Source organism: Neltuma alba, unplaced genomic scaffold (genome assembly GCF_004799145.2).
Source record: "Neltuma alba isolate B1F8T4 unplaced genomic scaffold, ASM479914v2 tig00010970_pilon, whole genome shotgun sequence".
In the NCBI taxonomy this organism is placed as follows: domain Eukaryota; kingdom Viridiplantae; phylum Streptophyta; class Magnoliopsida; order Fabales; family Fabaceae; genus Neltuma; species Neltuma alba.
The window spans coordinates 335,643-353,534 of NW_021635733.1; the positions used below are offsets into that span (position 1 = coordinate 335,643).

A 17,892-nucleotide genomic window follows, 5' to 3' on the forward strand; every position below is an offset into this window, starting at 1 on the left:
TAATTAAAGGTAGAATAAAAAAATACATTAAATATTAAAACAAAATCAAATTGAAACTTATGAAATGAACACCACCTCTTCTTAAATTAGAAACTTTGAAATAGGAGTAGTTAGCTCTCCTCTAGTAAGAACATAATTTGAAGAAAATGGAGAGGAGGGAAAGAGAGGAAAAATTGTAACGAGTTTAATTTGAAAAATTGATAAAGTTGGTTAAACGCTTTTAATTAATTTTTTTTACTCTTTTATCTTTGATATTCTCTTTACTAAAATTTTATAGCCCGACTTCTCTAATTTTTTAAACCGAACTAATTAAAAAATTTCCTCATAGCAAACATAAAATGATGTAACTAATTGAGCCCTTCCAGAAATTCTCAAGAGCGGTTTGTGTTCAGATCGAATCTATCCCTCTGTTGAATAACTTTGTTTTCCTTCTTTTAACTTTTACACAGAAAAGGCGACACCGAAAGTAAACTTGTTAAATACTGTGTACGGGAGTTTTGGCGATCATTTTGCAGAGATGGCCAAGAGGATTAGGAAACTGGGTGCCTTGCCAAGTCCTCCGCCCTCACCGGTGGGATCTCCTGCGTCAGGTCCGGCAACTATGTGAACAAGTAATATGCACGTCAAGAAAACGTGTGTAAAAGGATAGCCACATTGCAATAAACTATTTTGCAACTTGTACGAGCTAGGGTTCAGTATAGCTAGTAAACTTCTACTTGTTAGTAATTTAATGTAATGCAAATTGAATATGGTTTAGATCCCACCCTTCTTTTTTGTGATGTCCGAGCGCACTCGTTTATTTTTTTTAATCATTTTTCGCGGTGATTTTTTTTTTATTTGCCAACATTCTTTTGTAGGCGATTCATATGGTCATATCAAATGAGTTCTTACAGCAAATAAGTTGAAGTTTGAACCATTCTCAATACTTGAAGAAATCATTCTAGTCATTAGCCCCCCTTAGGCTTCCAAGACTTAAGCCTTCTAATTTGCCCTCTAGTAAATTATAAGAGATGCTCAGGTTATTCATAAACGTTGATCTTAATATGCTACCTCTAGTCCTTAATATCTATGAGAGCTAGTTGGAGATTAGATTTAGTCCTAAATATAATATATCAACGCATTTTAATTTGTCTTACACTTTTTCTTAAAACATCCCTATTAAATATAAGAGATTCTTAGGAAGCTGTTGTTGCAATTCACATAATTAAATATGTTAATTTGGGAAAGTCAACGTGTGCTTATTACTAATAACTAATTTAACTAATTTTTTTTTAATTTTTTAAATTATTTATTTAACTTTTATATTAAGGATTGGGAGTAGTAATATGCTATGATGATTTCAATTTCAAATTGGAGTTCGTGTAAATATAAAACAAAAATATAGGCTTTAACCCTCAGTACAAATATGAGCATGGCATTTTCTTTGATTGTATTATTGGAAAATCACTCTTTCTGTGTTTGGAAGGTATCTAAAAAGGTTTGGATCCTTGCTGGGACCAACGGTTACAGAAAGGTTAGGTTGTTTTTTAATTTCACGGAGGCTGCTATTTGTAAATATCAAAAGTCATAGACAGAAATCATCCCGCTCTCATATAGGATGTAGATTAGGAGATAAGTTATATACGGGTATATGTTTTTAGAGCAAATTAATATACTGAATGACTTGCTCATTATGCTTATATAACACATACACTAGAATGAAGATCACGTTGAAATCTCTAACCAAATGCAGAAATATTATGCAACAAGATTTGTCCAATAATAGATTTTTGTAAGCCATGCTAGTTTATTTACTGGGCTTTGTCTTAGAAAAAAACTTTATCATATCAAATCATCACACCATACTAATAAAAATTAGGTTTAGCAAAAAAAATTAGTTTCTCGTAACGTAATAAACCCAAATTCAAATCTTTATTAGAAGACATACCTATATTTAATATTTGATAGTATATCAAATAAATGCCTTCCAAATCCACTATGCCATCGTTGGAGGGTATAAATTAAAATTGGATTGGGCAATATCCATGCGTATAGTTTGAAAGTCGTGAAGCTCATAAATATGTAATTTTAATTCTACGTTGACTCGTAACATTCAAAGTCAATAGCTGCAAAAGACCGTGGTTGTTATTTGGACCAAGTAAAATACATACTCCTCTTGTCCTATTTATAAGGCACTTCCAACATGTTTCACACAGACCAAGAAAAACCTTAAACTGCATTAACTCTTCATTAAAATATAGCAACTTTCCAACTTTACCCCTATTTAATATATACACATTTAAAAAAAATAACTATCTACACTATAATAAATGAAGGACAATATAGTATATTCATAGTAAAAATTTAATGAAGTGACTTATAAATAGGAACAAAAAAAACATTCTCTCTCTGCCCTATAAATAGGACCAGAGGAGTATTTTTGAGGCGGTCAGACGTTAAACACACCTCATCATCAATTACTTTTCCTTTGAATTAATGTTGCGTTTTACGTGTTTTGTCTCTCCACAGCTAATTACGTTGAAAGTTATACACAACTAAACTAATCAGATTCTCTTTCAATCATGTGGCGGATATTGCTCTATAAATTGGTAGGCAACACCAAGAAGCAAGAAGCATTATAACGTCCTGCCAATTAATAAAGACGAGATTCATGGCTGCTGTATCTTCTCTTTACCGATGTGTGATACTATTATGGATTGTGTTCATTGCCTCCATTCTTGTTATCCTTCAGTCCGCTCAGGCTACCTCAGGTTTGCGTTTTGTTTGTGCCACCAAAGAATATATACTGGGTAGTTACTAACTCTTTGTTTTGATTTGGATACACTCAAGGGCGTTTTTGGGATTTAGAAACCGGAAAAACACATGCAGTGCTATCTCCGGTTGTCCGTATAAAACTCATTTGACTAATTTAGAGAGATTAAAAGAATGAAATAAATTATTTAAAATATTATATTTATTATTTTTCTTTAAACTAATTTGCTTGGCTTGTAAACTGATATACAATATAATAATACACATAATTATTTCAAAGAGACCGTATAACATATATTATAAATAATTATTTTTATTTTTATTTTCAAATTAGCTAGCTAAGCCTTATATCAAAGGTAGTATCAAATTTGTATAAATTTTAGGCATCCGAGTTAGGTATAATGGAAATTTACTCCAATCACGAGGTTTAACGTGTGTGGTGATGTGCTTGCAGGTATGAAGATGAGGAAACTGGGTGGGTTGCCAACAAGTCCACCTGTCCCCCAAGGTTCCGCTGGTTCGTCTCCGATTCATGACCGCTAGGCATTTATATTCATTCACACGCACACAATTAGAATCACAATATGTGATTAAAATGTTTAGTGATGGCATCGATCACCTGTATCCAAAAAAATTTTTAGAAAAAAAAAGCTTTAGCGTACTTCTCAACTGTCGAATGTCAAAATTAATCATTCGAATATTTTATTTGGAAACGCCGATCAAACAATAATATTACGTTTTTCTTTAATTCTTTCTTTTTGTTTTTATTTCACGTTGTTTTCGTTTCTTTTCTTTTTCTTCTTTTGGGTATTGTAATGGCCTCTTGTTTTCTGAGAAATTAAACACATTCATAAGGTGAATTTTAATTACATATATCCAACTCAAGTTGGCATGTGAAAAATACCATTCAATTAATTCAGATAAATCATTGGGAAAAAGACAGAAAAATGCACCTCCAACTCTAAAAGCCCAGAAACGTCTGCCCAATTCCACAAATCCCATTTTGGTACCATGAGACCAAATTGGGATTATTATGTGAAAGGAAAAGACCACATTGCCCTTCATTTTAAATATTATTTTTAAAATATCACAGACCCTACTGGCCGGCCGGTCACCGGACCTCCGGCAACGGCGGTCATCGGAGCTCCGGCGACCAGCCGACAATTGGTCACCGGAGCTCCGGTGGTCGGAATTTTTTTTTTTGAAAATTTTTACAACTTCAATATAACGGTTAACAACTTTTGTAATGCTATTCACAACTTCAGTATAGCAATTAACAACAGCTTTTCTGGAAAATTCAACAAACTCCGGCGACCGAAAACAATTATTTTGAAAATTTTTACAACTCCAATATAATCGTTAACAACTTTTGTAATGCCATTCACAACTTCAATATAGTAATTAACAACAGCTTTTCTGGGAAATTCAACAAACTCCGGCGACAGGAAACAATTTTTTTGAAAATTTTTACAACTTCAATATAACCGTTAACAACTTTTGTAATGCCATTCACAACTTCAATATAGCAATTAACAACAGCTTTTCTGAGAAATTCAACAAACTCCGGCGACCGGAAACAATTTTTTAAAAATTTTTTACAACTTCAGTATAGCGGTTAACAACTTTTGTAACCCTATTAACAACTTCAATATAGCGGTTGAAAAAACCTGTTGTTAACCGCTATACTGAAGTTGTTAATAGGGTTACAAAAGTTGTTAACCGCTATGCTGAAGTTGTAAAAATTTTCAAAAAAATTGTTTCCGGTTGCCGGAGTTTGTTGAATTTCCCAGAAAAGCTGTTGTTAATTGCTATATTGAAGTTGTGAATGGCATTACAAAAGTTGTTAACGGTTATATTGGAGTTGTAAAAATTTTCAACTTCAGTATAACGTTCACAATTACGTTTTTTTGAAAATTTTTACAACTCCAATATAACGGTTAACAACTTTGATATAGCAGTTAACAACAAGTTTTTAAATTCAAAAAGTGACATTTTTATAACTTCAGTAATGCCTTTAACAAACTCAAAAACCTGTTGTTAACCGCTATACTAAAGTTGTTAATAGGGTTACAAAAGTTGTTAACCGCTATACTGAAGTTGTAAAAATTTTCAAAAAAATTGTTTCCGATCGCCGGAGTTTGTTGAATTTCCCTGAAAAGCTATTGTTAATTGCTATATTGAAGTTGTGAATGGCATTACAAAAGTTGTTAACGGTTATATTGGAGTTATAAAAATTTTCAACTTCAGTATAACGTTCACAATTACGTTTTTTTGAAAATTTTTACAACTCCAATATAACGGTTAACAACTTTGATATAGCAGTTAACAACAAGTTTTTAAATTCAAAAAGTGACATTTTTATAACTTCAGTAATGCATTTAACAAACTGAAAAACCTGTTGTTAACCGCTATACTGAAGTTGTAAAAATTTTCAAAAAAATTGTTTCCGATCGCCGGAGTTTGTTGAATTTCCCAGAAAAAACTGTTGTTAATTGCTATATTGAAGTTGTGAATGGCATTACAAAAGTTGTTAACGGTTATATTGGAGTTGTAAAAATTTTCAACTTCAGTATAACGTTCACAATTACGTTTTTTTGAAAATTTTTACAACTATAATATAACGGTTAATAACTTTGATATAGCAGTTAACAACAAGTTTTTAAATTCAAAAAGTGGCTTTTTTATAACTTCAGTAATGCCTTTAACAAACTCAAAAACCTGTTGTTAACCACTATACTGAAGTTGTTCATAGGCTTACAAAAGTTGTTAACCGTTATATTGAAATTGTAAAAATTTTCAAAAAAATTGTTTCCGGTCGCTTGAGTTTGTTGTTGTTAACCGCTATATTGAAGTTGTTAATAGGGTTACAAAAGTTGTTAACCGCTATACTGAAGTTGTAAAAATTTTCAAAAAAATTATTTCCGGTCGCCGGAGTTTGTTGAATTTCCCAGAAAAGCTGTTGTTAATTGCTATATTGAAGTTGTGAATGGCATTACAAAAGTTGTTAACGGTTATATTGAAGTTGTAAAAATTTTCAAAATAATTGTTTCCTGTCGCCGGAGTTTGTTGAATTTCCCAGAAAAGCTGTTATTAATTGCTATACTGAAGTTGTGAATAGCATTACAAAAGTTGTTAACCGTTATATTGAAGTTGTAAAAATTTTCAAAAAAAAAAAATTCCGACCGCCGGAGCTCCGGTGACCAATTGTCGGCTGGTCGCCGGAGCTCCGGTGACCGCCGCTGCCGGAGGTCCGGTGACCGGCCGGCCAGTAGGGGCTGTGATATTTTTAAAAATAATATTTAAAATGAAGGGCAATGTGGTCTTTTCCTTTCACATAATAATCCCAATTTGGTCTCATGGTACCAAAATGGGATTTGTGGAATTGGGCGGACGTTTCTGGGCTTTTGGAGTTTGAGGTGCATTTTTCTGTCTTTTTCCCTAAATCATTCCATACTTTATAAATTTAAACTTAATAAACAAGCAAGTGTTCATAACAAAGCACAAATAACGTCCAACCAGTGCCAACAACTAATATAAACACTTGTTCGTATGTCAAGGTAAAGATATTTGTTTCTTGGCGATATAAGATTAAAATGATTTATACTTATTTGTCAACGCTACACTTCTTTTTTTTTTTTTTTAATTATTGTTCAAGTAAAATTAATATTAACTTTTTATTAATATTAACATGGAATACAGGTATTCGCCTCCTATAAATTTTTCTGGTCCCATCCGCCGTAATTAAAATACTCCTCCGGTCCTTATTATAAGACCCAATTTGACTTTTTATTTGGTCCTAATTATAAGACCCAATCCATTTTCTCTCTTATATTTATGCATTTTTTCCAAGATAATCCTTCTAATAATGATAGTTTTAGCCAATATACTTAATTAGCAAGGATATTTTAGGAATGACAACACTTATTTATTATAAATAACCAACTTAACTTACTTCCTTAATTTCCTCAAATAAGTCAATTGGGTCTTATAATTAGGACCGGAGGAGTATTTCCTTTCTTTATAGATTTAGATGCTAAATTTGTATTTTACAGTGATAGCATGCGGGCTTGATTTCTTCCCAATCCTTCAACGTACCTTTGGATTCTACCTGAAATTTTAAGCCGATTTATAAATGGGCCTCATTAAGTACAATGGACATTCAGAACTTACCACCCCTCTGTGGGCCCGAACAGCCCATTGGACTAGGCCCAAACAAAGACAGAGAAGGAATTAGAAAATTTGAAGTAAGGAATCGAAGGGCTTTACCCCAAAGGGAGCCCTTCTAGAAATTCCCAAAGGCCTGGGCCAAACCCAGGCCCAAGAGGGGGTTTGGAAATAGTTTTCAACCAGCAATAGACGCGCCTCGGTTAGAACCTCACTGTTGCGTCATTGGCCCAAGCGCAAAAAGGAGCTTCCACTAACTTCTAGGCTCTCTTTTGTATCCCTTGCCCTTTCGTTAGCCGATGTGGGACATAAAACGAGAACTCGGCTGTGCTCTGTAACGTGCTCCGGTACCCGTACGGTTATCACATATACCTCTTTTTTATGTAATAAAGCATCTAATTTACCCCTTAAACAGTCCACAGGATTCTGATTTAAGGCGCTAATTAATGGCATTTGACATTCTATTTGTGAGAGTGAAGGGTCTCAAAATCTGTCCCAAAAAGTTGGAAGATCATCAACATTGCTCTCGTACACCTTCATTAATAATATATTCCTAGGTATTGGGTGTTGGCCAATAGAACCTTCAGAAGCTGTATTCCTCTCTTTTATTATTGTGTTTCATGTTTAAACGATTTCAGGACATATTTAGAATTTTACAAATTTTTCAGCATGTACACGTTGTGTAGAATCATACTACGGTCTCTGAGTTATACATTAAGTGACATCAAATTAACCCAGAGAAAAGTTAAACATTTATTCATCTATATATCTCCAAAACCAACTCCCTCAAACATATGTACTCCCATGTCTTCTGTATAAGTAATTACTAGGATTTGAATTTTAAGTCATAAAGGCAGTACTCCCGCTCTGGACTCATTATTTTGTTATTTACATCGTAGTTCCATTTATATTGGATTTGCGCCTAATGCACAAAGGGTGAACTAGATATAATTCAATAGTATCTTTTACTACTTTCTCATTATTCTTCCACTTGTTCCGTCTACTCTTTTCACGCTGTCCTCCAATATACTATACAATTTCTGCTTCATTCCTATTTCTTACAAAACCTCAAAGTGGCTCTATTTTATTATAGTCCATTTCTATATATCTGGAATATGCCTAACAAAAAAATGAATATTTTTAGGAAATACTCAGGCAGAGAAGCAATGGACCTCATCTCTCTTGGATGAACCATATAGTCAAGAGAAACCTTGAACCAAAATAAACGAGTTTGCCCCACCCATAAGTAAATATTTCGTAGTAGCGTCATAGCTCACTAATAACTTAGGTCTTGTTCAGCACAAAATATTAAAAATGAGAGATAATTAAAGATGGCGATTGGGATTTTAAAAAAAATAAAAGAGTGTTTAATATAAAAGATTGCTTATTATATGGAATAGGACAAATTCATGTACATTACATCAAGGAATACCATAGGAGATGTGGTATTCTCCAATCCTATTTTTATAGGTTTGTTGAATTCATGTAACAACCAATTATTCATATTAAATGCTTTTTCAATGGTCTTTTTCAATCTCAATTCCAATCTTTACCTCTTATTTGCAATACTTCAAGGGGAAATGGCAAATAAAGACCCTTGAAAATATAAAATGGCAATTTGGGTACTTCAATTCATAAAATAGCTATCAGAGACCGGGTCCTAGATTGCAATTATGAAATGAAGCCCAAATGACTAAAATGCCCTTCCTTTTCTCTTTCTTCCAGCACCCCATTTCTTTCTCTTTCTTCCAGCACCCCATTTCTTTCTCTTTCCTTCTTCTCTTCCTCTCTCTCTTTGTCCTACTCTCCCTCTCCCTCTCTCTTCTGATATTAGAAACGTAAATTTCTAACTTCCTTTCTCTCTCTCCCCCCTCTTTCTTCTCTTTCCTTCTTCTACTCTCCTTCGACTTCATTCTTCTTCTCCAGAACCGTGACGTTCTTCCATGTTTTTCCCAACCCATTGATTTGCAATGGGAAAAATGAAAACATGTTAACCGTGTAGCTTCCATATTTAATTTTCTGCAAAACATGTAATGCTAATAGCCTAATATAGTACTCTTCATATAAAAGCTCTCATTCTCCATAATCTCTCTTTATTCTACAATCTCATCTCCTACTGATATACTCGAATTAACAACTATTACCTCCTTTCATTGTAAAAAACTGGTTGTTGTCAAAGAATTCTGGAAATTATCATTTACGAAGAGAAATGTAAACTTGTATAAAAACCTTATCAGAAGTGATAAGTTCACTATGACAAATGACAAGCTGAGTATGGTAAATGACAAGTTCTCATAAGGTTTTCATACAATTTTAAATTTCTCTGTTAACATGATTGAATTTTCATTTTGATTTATGAAATGACAAATTTACTATGGCAAATGACAAGTTGAGTTTGACAAATGACAAGTTCCCATAAGGTTTTCATACAATTTCAAATTTCTCTATTAAAATGACTGAATTTCCATATTGATTTACGAAGTGAAAAGTTTACTATGACAAATAACAAGTTGAATATGACAAATGACAAGTTCACATAAGAATTTCATACAATTTTAAATTTATCTGTTGAAATGACTGAATTTCCACATTGATTTACAAAGTGACAAGTTTACTATGACAAATGACAAGTTTCCATAAGGTTTTTATGCAATTTCAAATTTCTCTATCAAAATGACAGAATTTTCATGTTGATTTACGAAGTGACAAATTTACTATGGCAAATAACAAATTGAGTTTGACAAATGACAAGTTCCCATAAGGTTTTCATACAATTTCAAATTTCTCCATTAAAATGACTAATTTCTACATTGATTTACGAAGTGACAAGTTTACTATGACAAATAACAAGTTGCGTTTGGCAAATGACAAGTCCCCATAAGGTTTTCATACAATTTCAAAAAAATGAATGAATTTTCACATTGATTTATGAAGTGACAAGTTTACTATGGCAAATAACAAGTTGAGTATGGAAAATGACAAGTTCCCATGAGATTTTCATACAATTTCAAATTTCTTCGTTAAAATGACTAAATTTTCATATTGACTTACGAAGTGACAAGTTTACTATGGCAAATGATAAGTTGAGTTTGGCAAATGACAAGTTCCCATCAGGTTTTCACACAATTTCAAATTTCTCTGTCAAAATGACTGAATTTTCACATTGATTTACGAAGTAACAAGTTTACTATAACAAATGACAAATTGAGTATAGCAAATAACAAGTTCCCATAAGGTTTCATACAATTTCAAATTTCTCTGTTGAAATTAAAATTTGCAGATTTCTGACAGCAACTACTTCTGATAAGCAGTAAATGACAAGTTTAGTAAGATTAATGACAAGTTTTGTGAGTTGAACCCCTTGTACAAGGAAACTAATTACGAGCTGCACCTCATGCAATCTTGAGTCTTACATTCCATCATAAAGTTGACTTCCCTTCCTCATTCACATGCAATGAATCATCCAAGCTTTCATTCTTTAAGGAGGAGTAGATTATGAACTTGTCACCATCAAATTGAAATGTATTTCCTAATCTAACCATAGTCCTCAAAGAATTTCTTGACACCTTGTTCCATTTGGAAGAATTGTCCTGTACGCAAGACAAAATCCAATATGATCTTGGTATGTTTTCTGGGTATGTACACACAAAAAAGTTCAAACTATATATAAAAAGACACATACACATTAAAATAGCCTTTGACTTTCTCCATGAAATTGATAAATTGACTAATGAAAGTTAATCATGAATTTTCATTTCTTGATTTCCTCCATAACTACTTGACTCACAAAGACAATACCAAAGACAAAGTAAAGAAAGAAGGAGGAATTCAAAATGAGTGTAAGCAAGGATAAGGCGTAAGTATCTTCAAGCTTTTGATATAGTCTTCATAAGTTATGGTAAGATAATTATTAGATATGCATAAAGCCCTGTTTTAGACAGTAGAAAAACATAATGAATTGATAATGTTCTGATATATCCAAGGTGATAAAAGATGAATCAAATAATGTTGCAGATTTGGTACTTAGTTCAAGCAAGGGCAGAATATCACACTCTGTATGCATTACACATAATCTTAAACAAGCATAAAACAATGCTCCAACATGCTTTGCTACACTGTTCCTTCTCTCTCCGAGACAAGGAATAATAATTTCAAAGTAGATTTTCTATTCAAAATCCAACAAACCATCGCAATATTATTTTGTTACAAGAGAGATAATAGTACAAGCTGAAACTTTACCAAATATTCTAAGGTACAGATCCTTCTTCGCTGCACCAAGTTTGTGGCTATGGAAGGTGGAAATGGAGATAGGGTTTTGAGCTATGGTGGAAGAATCAGAACATAGCAGCGCCTTTCTCTCCCTCTAAATTCTGAAGTGAGAGACGTGGCTGAGGTGAGGACTAGAGTGCAATGCTTTGATCTTGATTCAGCAGCAGCAAAGAGAAGGACAAAGAGAGAGAGAGCAAGAGAAGAAAGAAAAAGAGGGAGGGGATGAGACGGAAGGAAGAGAAAGGGAATGGCATTTTTGACTTTTCTCCTATATTTCATAATTGCAATTTAGGACCCGGTCTCTGATAGTTATTTTGTGAATTGAAGTACCCAAATTGCCATTTTATATTTTCGAAGGTCTTTATTTGCCATTTTCCCATACTTCAAACTAAACATGACCTTAACTTCAAGTTTCTTAATTTACCTCAAATAGAGTGTTCCTAATAGAACTCACCCTTAACTTCCTAGATTTTAAAGACGCATGTAAGATGAATTTCAATTGCTTGATTTTTTATCGAACACATATAATAAGATCAATAAAGGTGAAAGAAGAAAACGAAGTGAACTAAACGAACACATATACAAATCGAGGTGGATGGACTGGACTTGAGAGTTGACATGAAGGTCTAACTAGGGTTCTCTACTTACCGTCATACACGCAATTAGGGTAATATAAGCAAATCATAATTCATAACGCGGTTTTGTGTCTGACTCAGAGAGGTAAAGGGTGGCCTCCATATGATGTTTTCAAATCTAGAGGATCAAAACTAAAGTCAGTCTTTTTGATCAAGTTGATCAAATGTTACGTACGCTACATGTATGGACTTGAAGTTAATTTCTTTAATGTTTCTGCAAATCTTAATATTTCGTTTTACAAGACAGACCCAAAAAATTGAAAGTCTTCCGTAAAATCGGGCAAAAGTTCCACATATAGTTTTTACTTTAACCTGAGTAAGCTCCATATGTAGTTGTCATGCCCTTTCGGCGTTCCTTTTATTTTACGGTAATAATCGCATAAAAACTTAAAAATTAGCACATGCAATTTTTTTTTGGTGATTTATATGAAATGTATGATTAAGATAGTTTTGATATGTTCAAAGCTTTAATCCGTCATTTAAAACAAATTACCGAAATTAAAAACGATAAGTAGGAAAAGGTGTTCCGCTGGTAAAATAAAAAGCTTAGATTAATTTTACCATATATTGATATATATATATATATATATATATATATATAAAATTTCCTTGTGCATATATATCTTAGGTCTTCAAATCTTAGATTAGAATTTCCTAGGGCATAGAGGTTGATCTAGTGAAATCAATGTCAACAAACGAGTTTTCTTCTTATAATATTCTAATTCATTTCTTTGTATTTTGGTTTCACTCAGCGCGCCACCTGCAAATGAATAGAAATTCCTTGGCTTGTTTGAATTTTTTTATTCTTTGACCAACATTATTGTTTGAAAGCATGAACAATTGGGTTTGAACTAAGACTATAATTTGGAATTATTTCCCCCCGTTTTCTTGCCTTCTCTTCTTCCTCTTAATTATTCTCTTCTTATCGAATTCAAAATTATTATTTTATAAAACTATTAATTATTAAAAAAAACTGAACTCTATATGAATCCAAAGCCACTGGCGAGGCATATAAACTAGATAAAGCATTATTTATTGCAGATTGGATGGGTGTAGCCTCTCCGAACCCTTTTTTGATACTGCTCGTATTCATTGCCTCCCTTCTTGTCATGCAGTCCATTCATGCCACCGTAGGTTTGTGCTAATTTATTCAATGTTATTATACGTAAAACGATATACTCCCTCCACTCCTGTTTAGTTTGAGAGTTTATTTCGGTAATAAATACATGACCTCAATTCACTTTTTCTTTAAATTTATAACTTTTTCTTTTGAACTATTCCTATTGAATACGAACAATAAGGGGATATCCAAAGAGGTTTGATACAAGCGATGATTAAATAGGCTATTACAAAAAAAAACACTGGTACATATCATTTTATAAATAATCAACTAAACCAATTATTTTCTTAATTTTTACTAATTACTCCATCCGTTTTTTATTATAAGCTTCAAATAACTAATTCACAAATAACGAATTCTTAATTAAAATTAGTTAAAAGTAATAAATAGGTTAGAAATATATTTTTGCTTTCAAATATATCTTTGTAATAAATAAAAAAAATAATGAAAGAGATATATTAGAAAATGTGATAGAATAGAGTATGGCAAAGGAGATAGAATAAATAATTAAGGACAATATAGAAAAATGCTTTAAATGTTAAGACAAAATCAAATTGAAGCTTATAAAATGGGTCATACCTCTTCCTAAATTTGAAACTTATAAATCGGACTGGTTAGCTCTCCTATATTGAGAACACAAGGGAGTAGTCCTTAATCCGTTTGGTATGAAGGAAATGGAGAGGAGGAGATGAAGAGAAAAAATTTAACGAACCTGATTTAAGAAATTGATAAAATGGAGTTAAAAACTTTTAATTAATTTTTCTTATTCTTTTATCTTAGATATTCTCTTTATTAAAATTTTATAAACCAACTTCTCTAATTTTTTAAATCAAACTCATTAAAAAAATTTCTCCTTTTTCTTGTTTCCAATTTTCTCATACCAAATATAGGGTAACTAAACATTGTAGGTTTTTACCCCAAAGGGAGCCCTTCCAGAAATTCTCAAGAGCGGTTTGTGTTCAGATCGAATCTGTCTCTCTGTTGAATAATTTTGTTTTCCTTCTTTTAACTTTTACACAGAAAAGGCGACACCGAAAGTAAACTCATTAAATATCGTGTACGGGAGTTTTGGTGATCATTTCGCAGAGATGACCAAGAGGATTAGGAAACTGGGTGCCTTGCCAAGTCCGCCGCCCCCACCCGCGGGATCTCCTCCGATGGGTCCGATAGCTATGTGAACAAATAGTATGTACGCCAAGAAAACATGTGTAAAAGGACAGCCACATTGCAATAAACTATTTTTCAACTTGTACGAACTAGGGTTCAGTATAGCTAATAAACTTTTACTTGTTAGTAATTTAATGTAATGCAGGAAATTAAATATCAGTCAGATCCCACCCTTCTTTTTGGTGTGATGTGCGAGCGCACATATATTGTTTTTATCATTTTTCCTAGTGATTTTTTATTTGCCAAAATTCTTTTGTAGGCGATTCATATAGTCATATCAAATGAGTTCTGATAACAACTTAGTTGAAGTTTGGACCATTCTCAACACTTCAAGAAATCATTCTAGTCATTAGCCCCCTTTAGGCTTCCAAGACTTAAACCTTCTAATTTGTCCTCTGGTAAATAATAAGAGGTGCTCAGGTTGTTCATAAACGTTGATCTTAATATGCTACTTCTAGTGCTTAATATGTATTCCAATTTGCCCTCAATACAAATATGAACATGGCATTTTCTTTGATTGTATTATTGGAAAATCACTCTCTGTGTTTGGAATTTATCTAAAAAGGTTTGAATCCTTGCCGGGTTACAGAGAGATTAGGTTGTTTTTTGATTTCACGGAGGCTGCTATTTGTAAATATTAAAAGTTAAAGACAGAAGTCATTCAGCTCTCATTTAAGACGTAGATTGGGAGATAACTTATATATGGTTATATGTTTTTATAACAAATTAACATACTGAATGACTTGCTCGTTATGCTTATATAGCACACACTAGAATAAAGATCACGTTGAAATCTCTAACCAGATGCAGAAATATATATGCAACAAGATTTGTCCAATAATAGATTTTTAATTTGTAGGCCATGCTAATTGATTTATTGGACTTTGCCTCTCTGTTGTATCCCAAGAAAAAAACTATCATATTGTCATCACACCACACCAATAGGAGTTGAGTCTAGCAGAAAAAGTTAATTCCTCATAACGTGACGAACTCACCAGATTCAAATTTTCGTTAGAAAAGATACTCACATTTAATATTTGATAGTCTCTCAAATAGATGCCCTCCAAATCCACTGTGCCATCGTTGGAGGGTATAAATTAAAATTGGAGTGGGCAATATCCATGCGTCTCATAAATATGTAATTTCAATGTTATGAGTCAAATTTTCGTTGACTCATAACATTCAAATTCAATAGCTGAAAAAAACAGTGGTTATTATTTGGACCAAGAAAAATATATATTCTGAGGCAGTCAAACGTTAAACACACTTCATCATCAATCAATTTTCCTTTGAATTAATGTTGCGTTTTGCGTGTTTTGTGTCTCCCCAACTAATTACGTTGGAAATTATACACAACTAAACTAATCAGATTCTCTTTCAATCATGTGGCGGATATTGCTCTATAAATTGGTAGGCGACACCAAGAAGCAAGAAGCATTATAACGTCCTGCCAATTAATAAAGACAAGTTGAGATTCATGGCTGTTGTGTCTTCTCTTTACCGATGTGTGATACTATTATCGGTTGTGTTCATTGCCTCCATTCTTGTTATCATTCAGTCCGCTCAGGCTACCTCAGGTTTGTCTTTTGTTTGTCCCACAACAGAATATATACTGTGTATTTATTAACTCTCTGTTGTAATTTGGGTACATTCAAGGGCGTTTCTGGGATTTAGAAACTGGTAATACGCATGTACTGCCGGTTGTTAATATAAAAATCATTTGACTAATATGAAGAAATTAAAAAAGTTAAATAAATTACTTGAAAATAATATATTTATTGTTTTTCTTCAAACTAATTTGCTTGACTTGTAAACTGATATATAACGTAATAATACACATAATTTTTTAAAAAGATCATGTAACATATGTTATAATTAATTAATTTAATTTTTTTTCAAATTAATTAGCTGAATCTTATATTAAGAATTAAAGGTAGTATCAAATTTGTATAAAGTTTAGGCATCTGAGTTAGGTATAATGGAAATTTACTCCAATCACAAGGTTTAGCGTGTGTGGTGATGTGCTTGCAGTTGCAGATATGAAGATGAGGGGACTCGGTGGGTTGCCAACAAGTCCACCTGTCCCCCAAGGTTCCCCTCCTTCGACTCCGAGTAATAACGGCTAGTCATTTATATTCACTCACACACACAATTAGAACCAGAATATGTGATTAAAATGTTTAGTGATGGCATTATCCGCCATTTCCATTTTCAATTTATAAAGGTTTGGCAGTTGTACCCCAAAAAAAAAAAAAAGCTTTAGCGTACTTCTCAACTGTCGAATGTCAAAACTAATCATTCGAATATTTTATTTGGAAGCGCTGATCAAACAATAATATGACGTTTTTCTTTAATTCTTTCTTTTTGTTTTTATTTCACCTTGTTTTCGTTTCTTTTATCTTTTTCTTCTTTTGGGTATTGTAATGGCCTCTTGTTTTCTGAGAAATTAAACATGTTTCTAAGGTGAATGTTAATTACCTTTGTCCAACTCAAGTTGGCATGTGAAAAATACCATTCAATTAATTCAGATAAATCATTCTATACTTTATAAATTTAAACTTAATAAACAAACAAGTGTTTATAACAAAATACAAATAACGTCCAACCAATGCCAACAACTAACTTGTTTGTATGTCAAGGTAAAGACATTTATTTCTTGGTGATATAAGATTAAAAGTATTTACATTTATTTGTCAGCGTTGCACTTCTTTTATATATATATATATATATATATATATATATTATTATTATTATTCAAGTAAAATTAATCTTAACTTTTTATTAATATTAACATGGAATACAGGCATTCGCCCCCTATAAATTTTTCCAGTCCCATCCGCCGTAACAAAAGTATTTCCTTTCTTTATAGATTTATATGCTAAATTTATGTTTTATAGTGATAGCATGCAGGGTTGATTTCTTCCCAATTCTTCAACGTACCTTTAGATTCCACATGAAATATGGAATTTTTGGCCGATTTATAAATGGGCCTTATTAAGTGCAATAGGCATTCAGAGCCTACCACACCTCTCTTTGGGCCCGAACAACCCAATTGACTAAGGCCCAAACAAACACATAGAAGGAATTAGAAAATTTGAACTAAAGTATCGCAGGGCTTTACCCCAAAGGGAGCCCTTCCAGAAATTCTCAAAGGCCTGGGCCAAACCCAGGCCCAAGAGGGGGTTTGGAAATAGTTTTCAACCAGCAATAGACGCGCCTCGGTTAGAACCTCACTAGCTGCGTCATTGCCCCAAGCGCAAAGATAAGCCTTAAAGTCGTACAAGCCTCCGTTTTATAGGCATTCCTGTAAGTCTCGCCGTTTCATTAGCCGATGTGGGACGCAAATCGAGAACTTCGATTGCCGTACTATGTCCTTCTGTAACTCGCCACACTGTATATGTATCTGAATCCGACAAATCTAGGCCTTCACATACCTGTTTTTAACTAACAGTGCATCTAAATTACATCTTAAAAGTCAACAAGATTTATATGTGAGGTTCTTATAGCATTTGAAATTCTCTTGGCAAGAGACGACGATCTGCAAGATCTGTCACAAAAATTGGAAAATCACGTGTGAGGTTGATATTCGAGGTTGTGGATGTCTCTCGAAGAGAGGAGAAAATTAAGAGGAGCAGATTGCTTTAATTTTGATCTGATCGTGTCACTTTCAACTCCATTTATGACTGCTCAGTCTGAAATAAATATGTATATACTTTCACTGTCATGTTGCTATGGCTTCTCGTCGGATCCTTGCTAGACTAATCCACGCTACACTATAAACATCGG

At 33.0% G+C, this 17,892-nt stretch overlaps 2 non-coding genes across 2 annotated transcripts; both read right to left on the minus strand.

Moving 5' to 3' along the window:
• Window positions 1-7,009: 7,009 nt before the first annotated feature.
• Window positions 7,010-7,159, minus strand: LOC114760368 (U4 spliceosomal RNA). The gene has a single exon (XR_003742045.1). It is a non-coding gene; the product is annotated as a U4 spliceosomal RNA (small nuclear RNA).
• Window positions 7,160-17,219: 10,060 nt separating this feature from the next.
• Window positions 17,220-17,370, minus strand: LOC114760372 (U4 spliceosomal RNA). Its single transcript, XR_003742048.1, has one exon. It is a non-coding gene; the product is annotated as a U4 spliceosomal RNA (small nuclear RNA).
• Window positions 17,371-17,892: the final 522 nt, after the last annotated feature.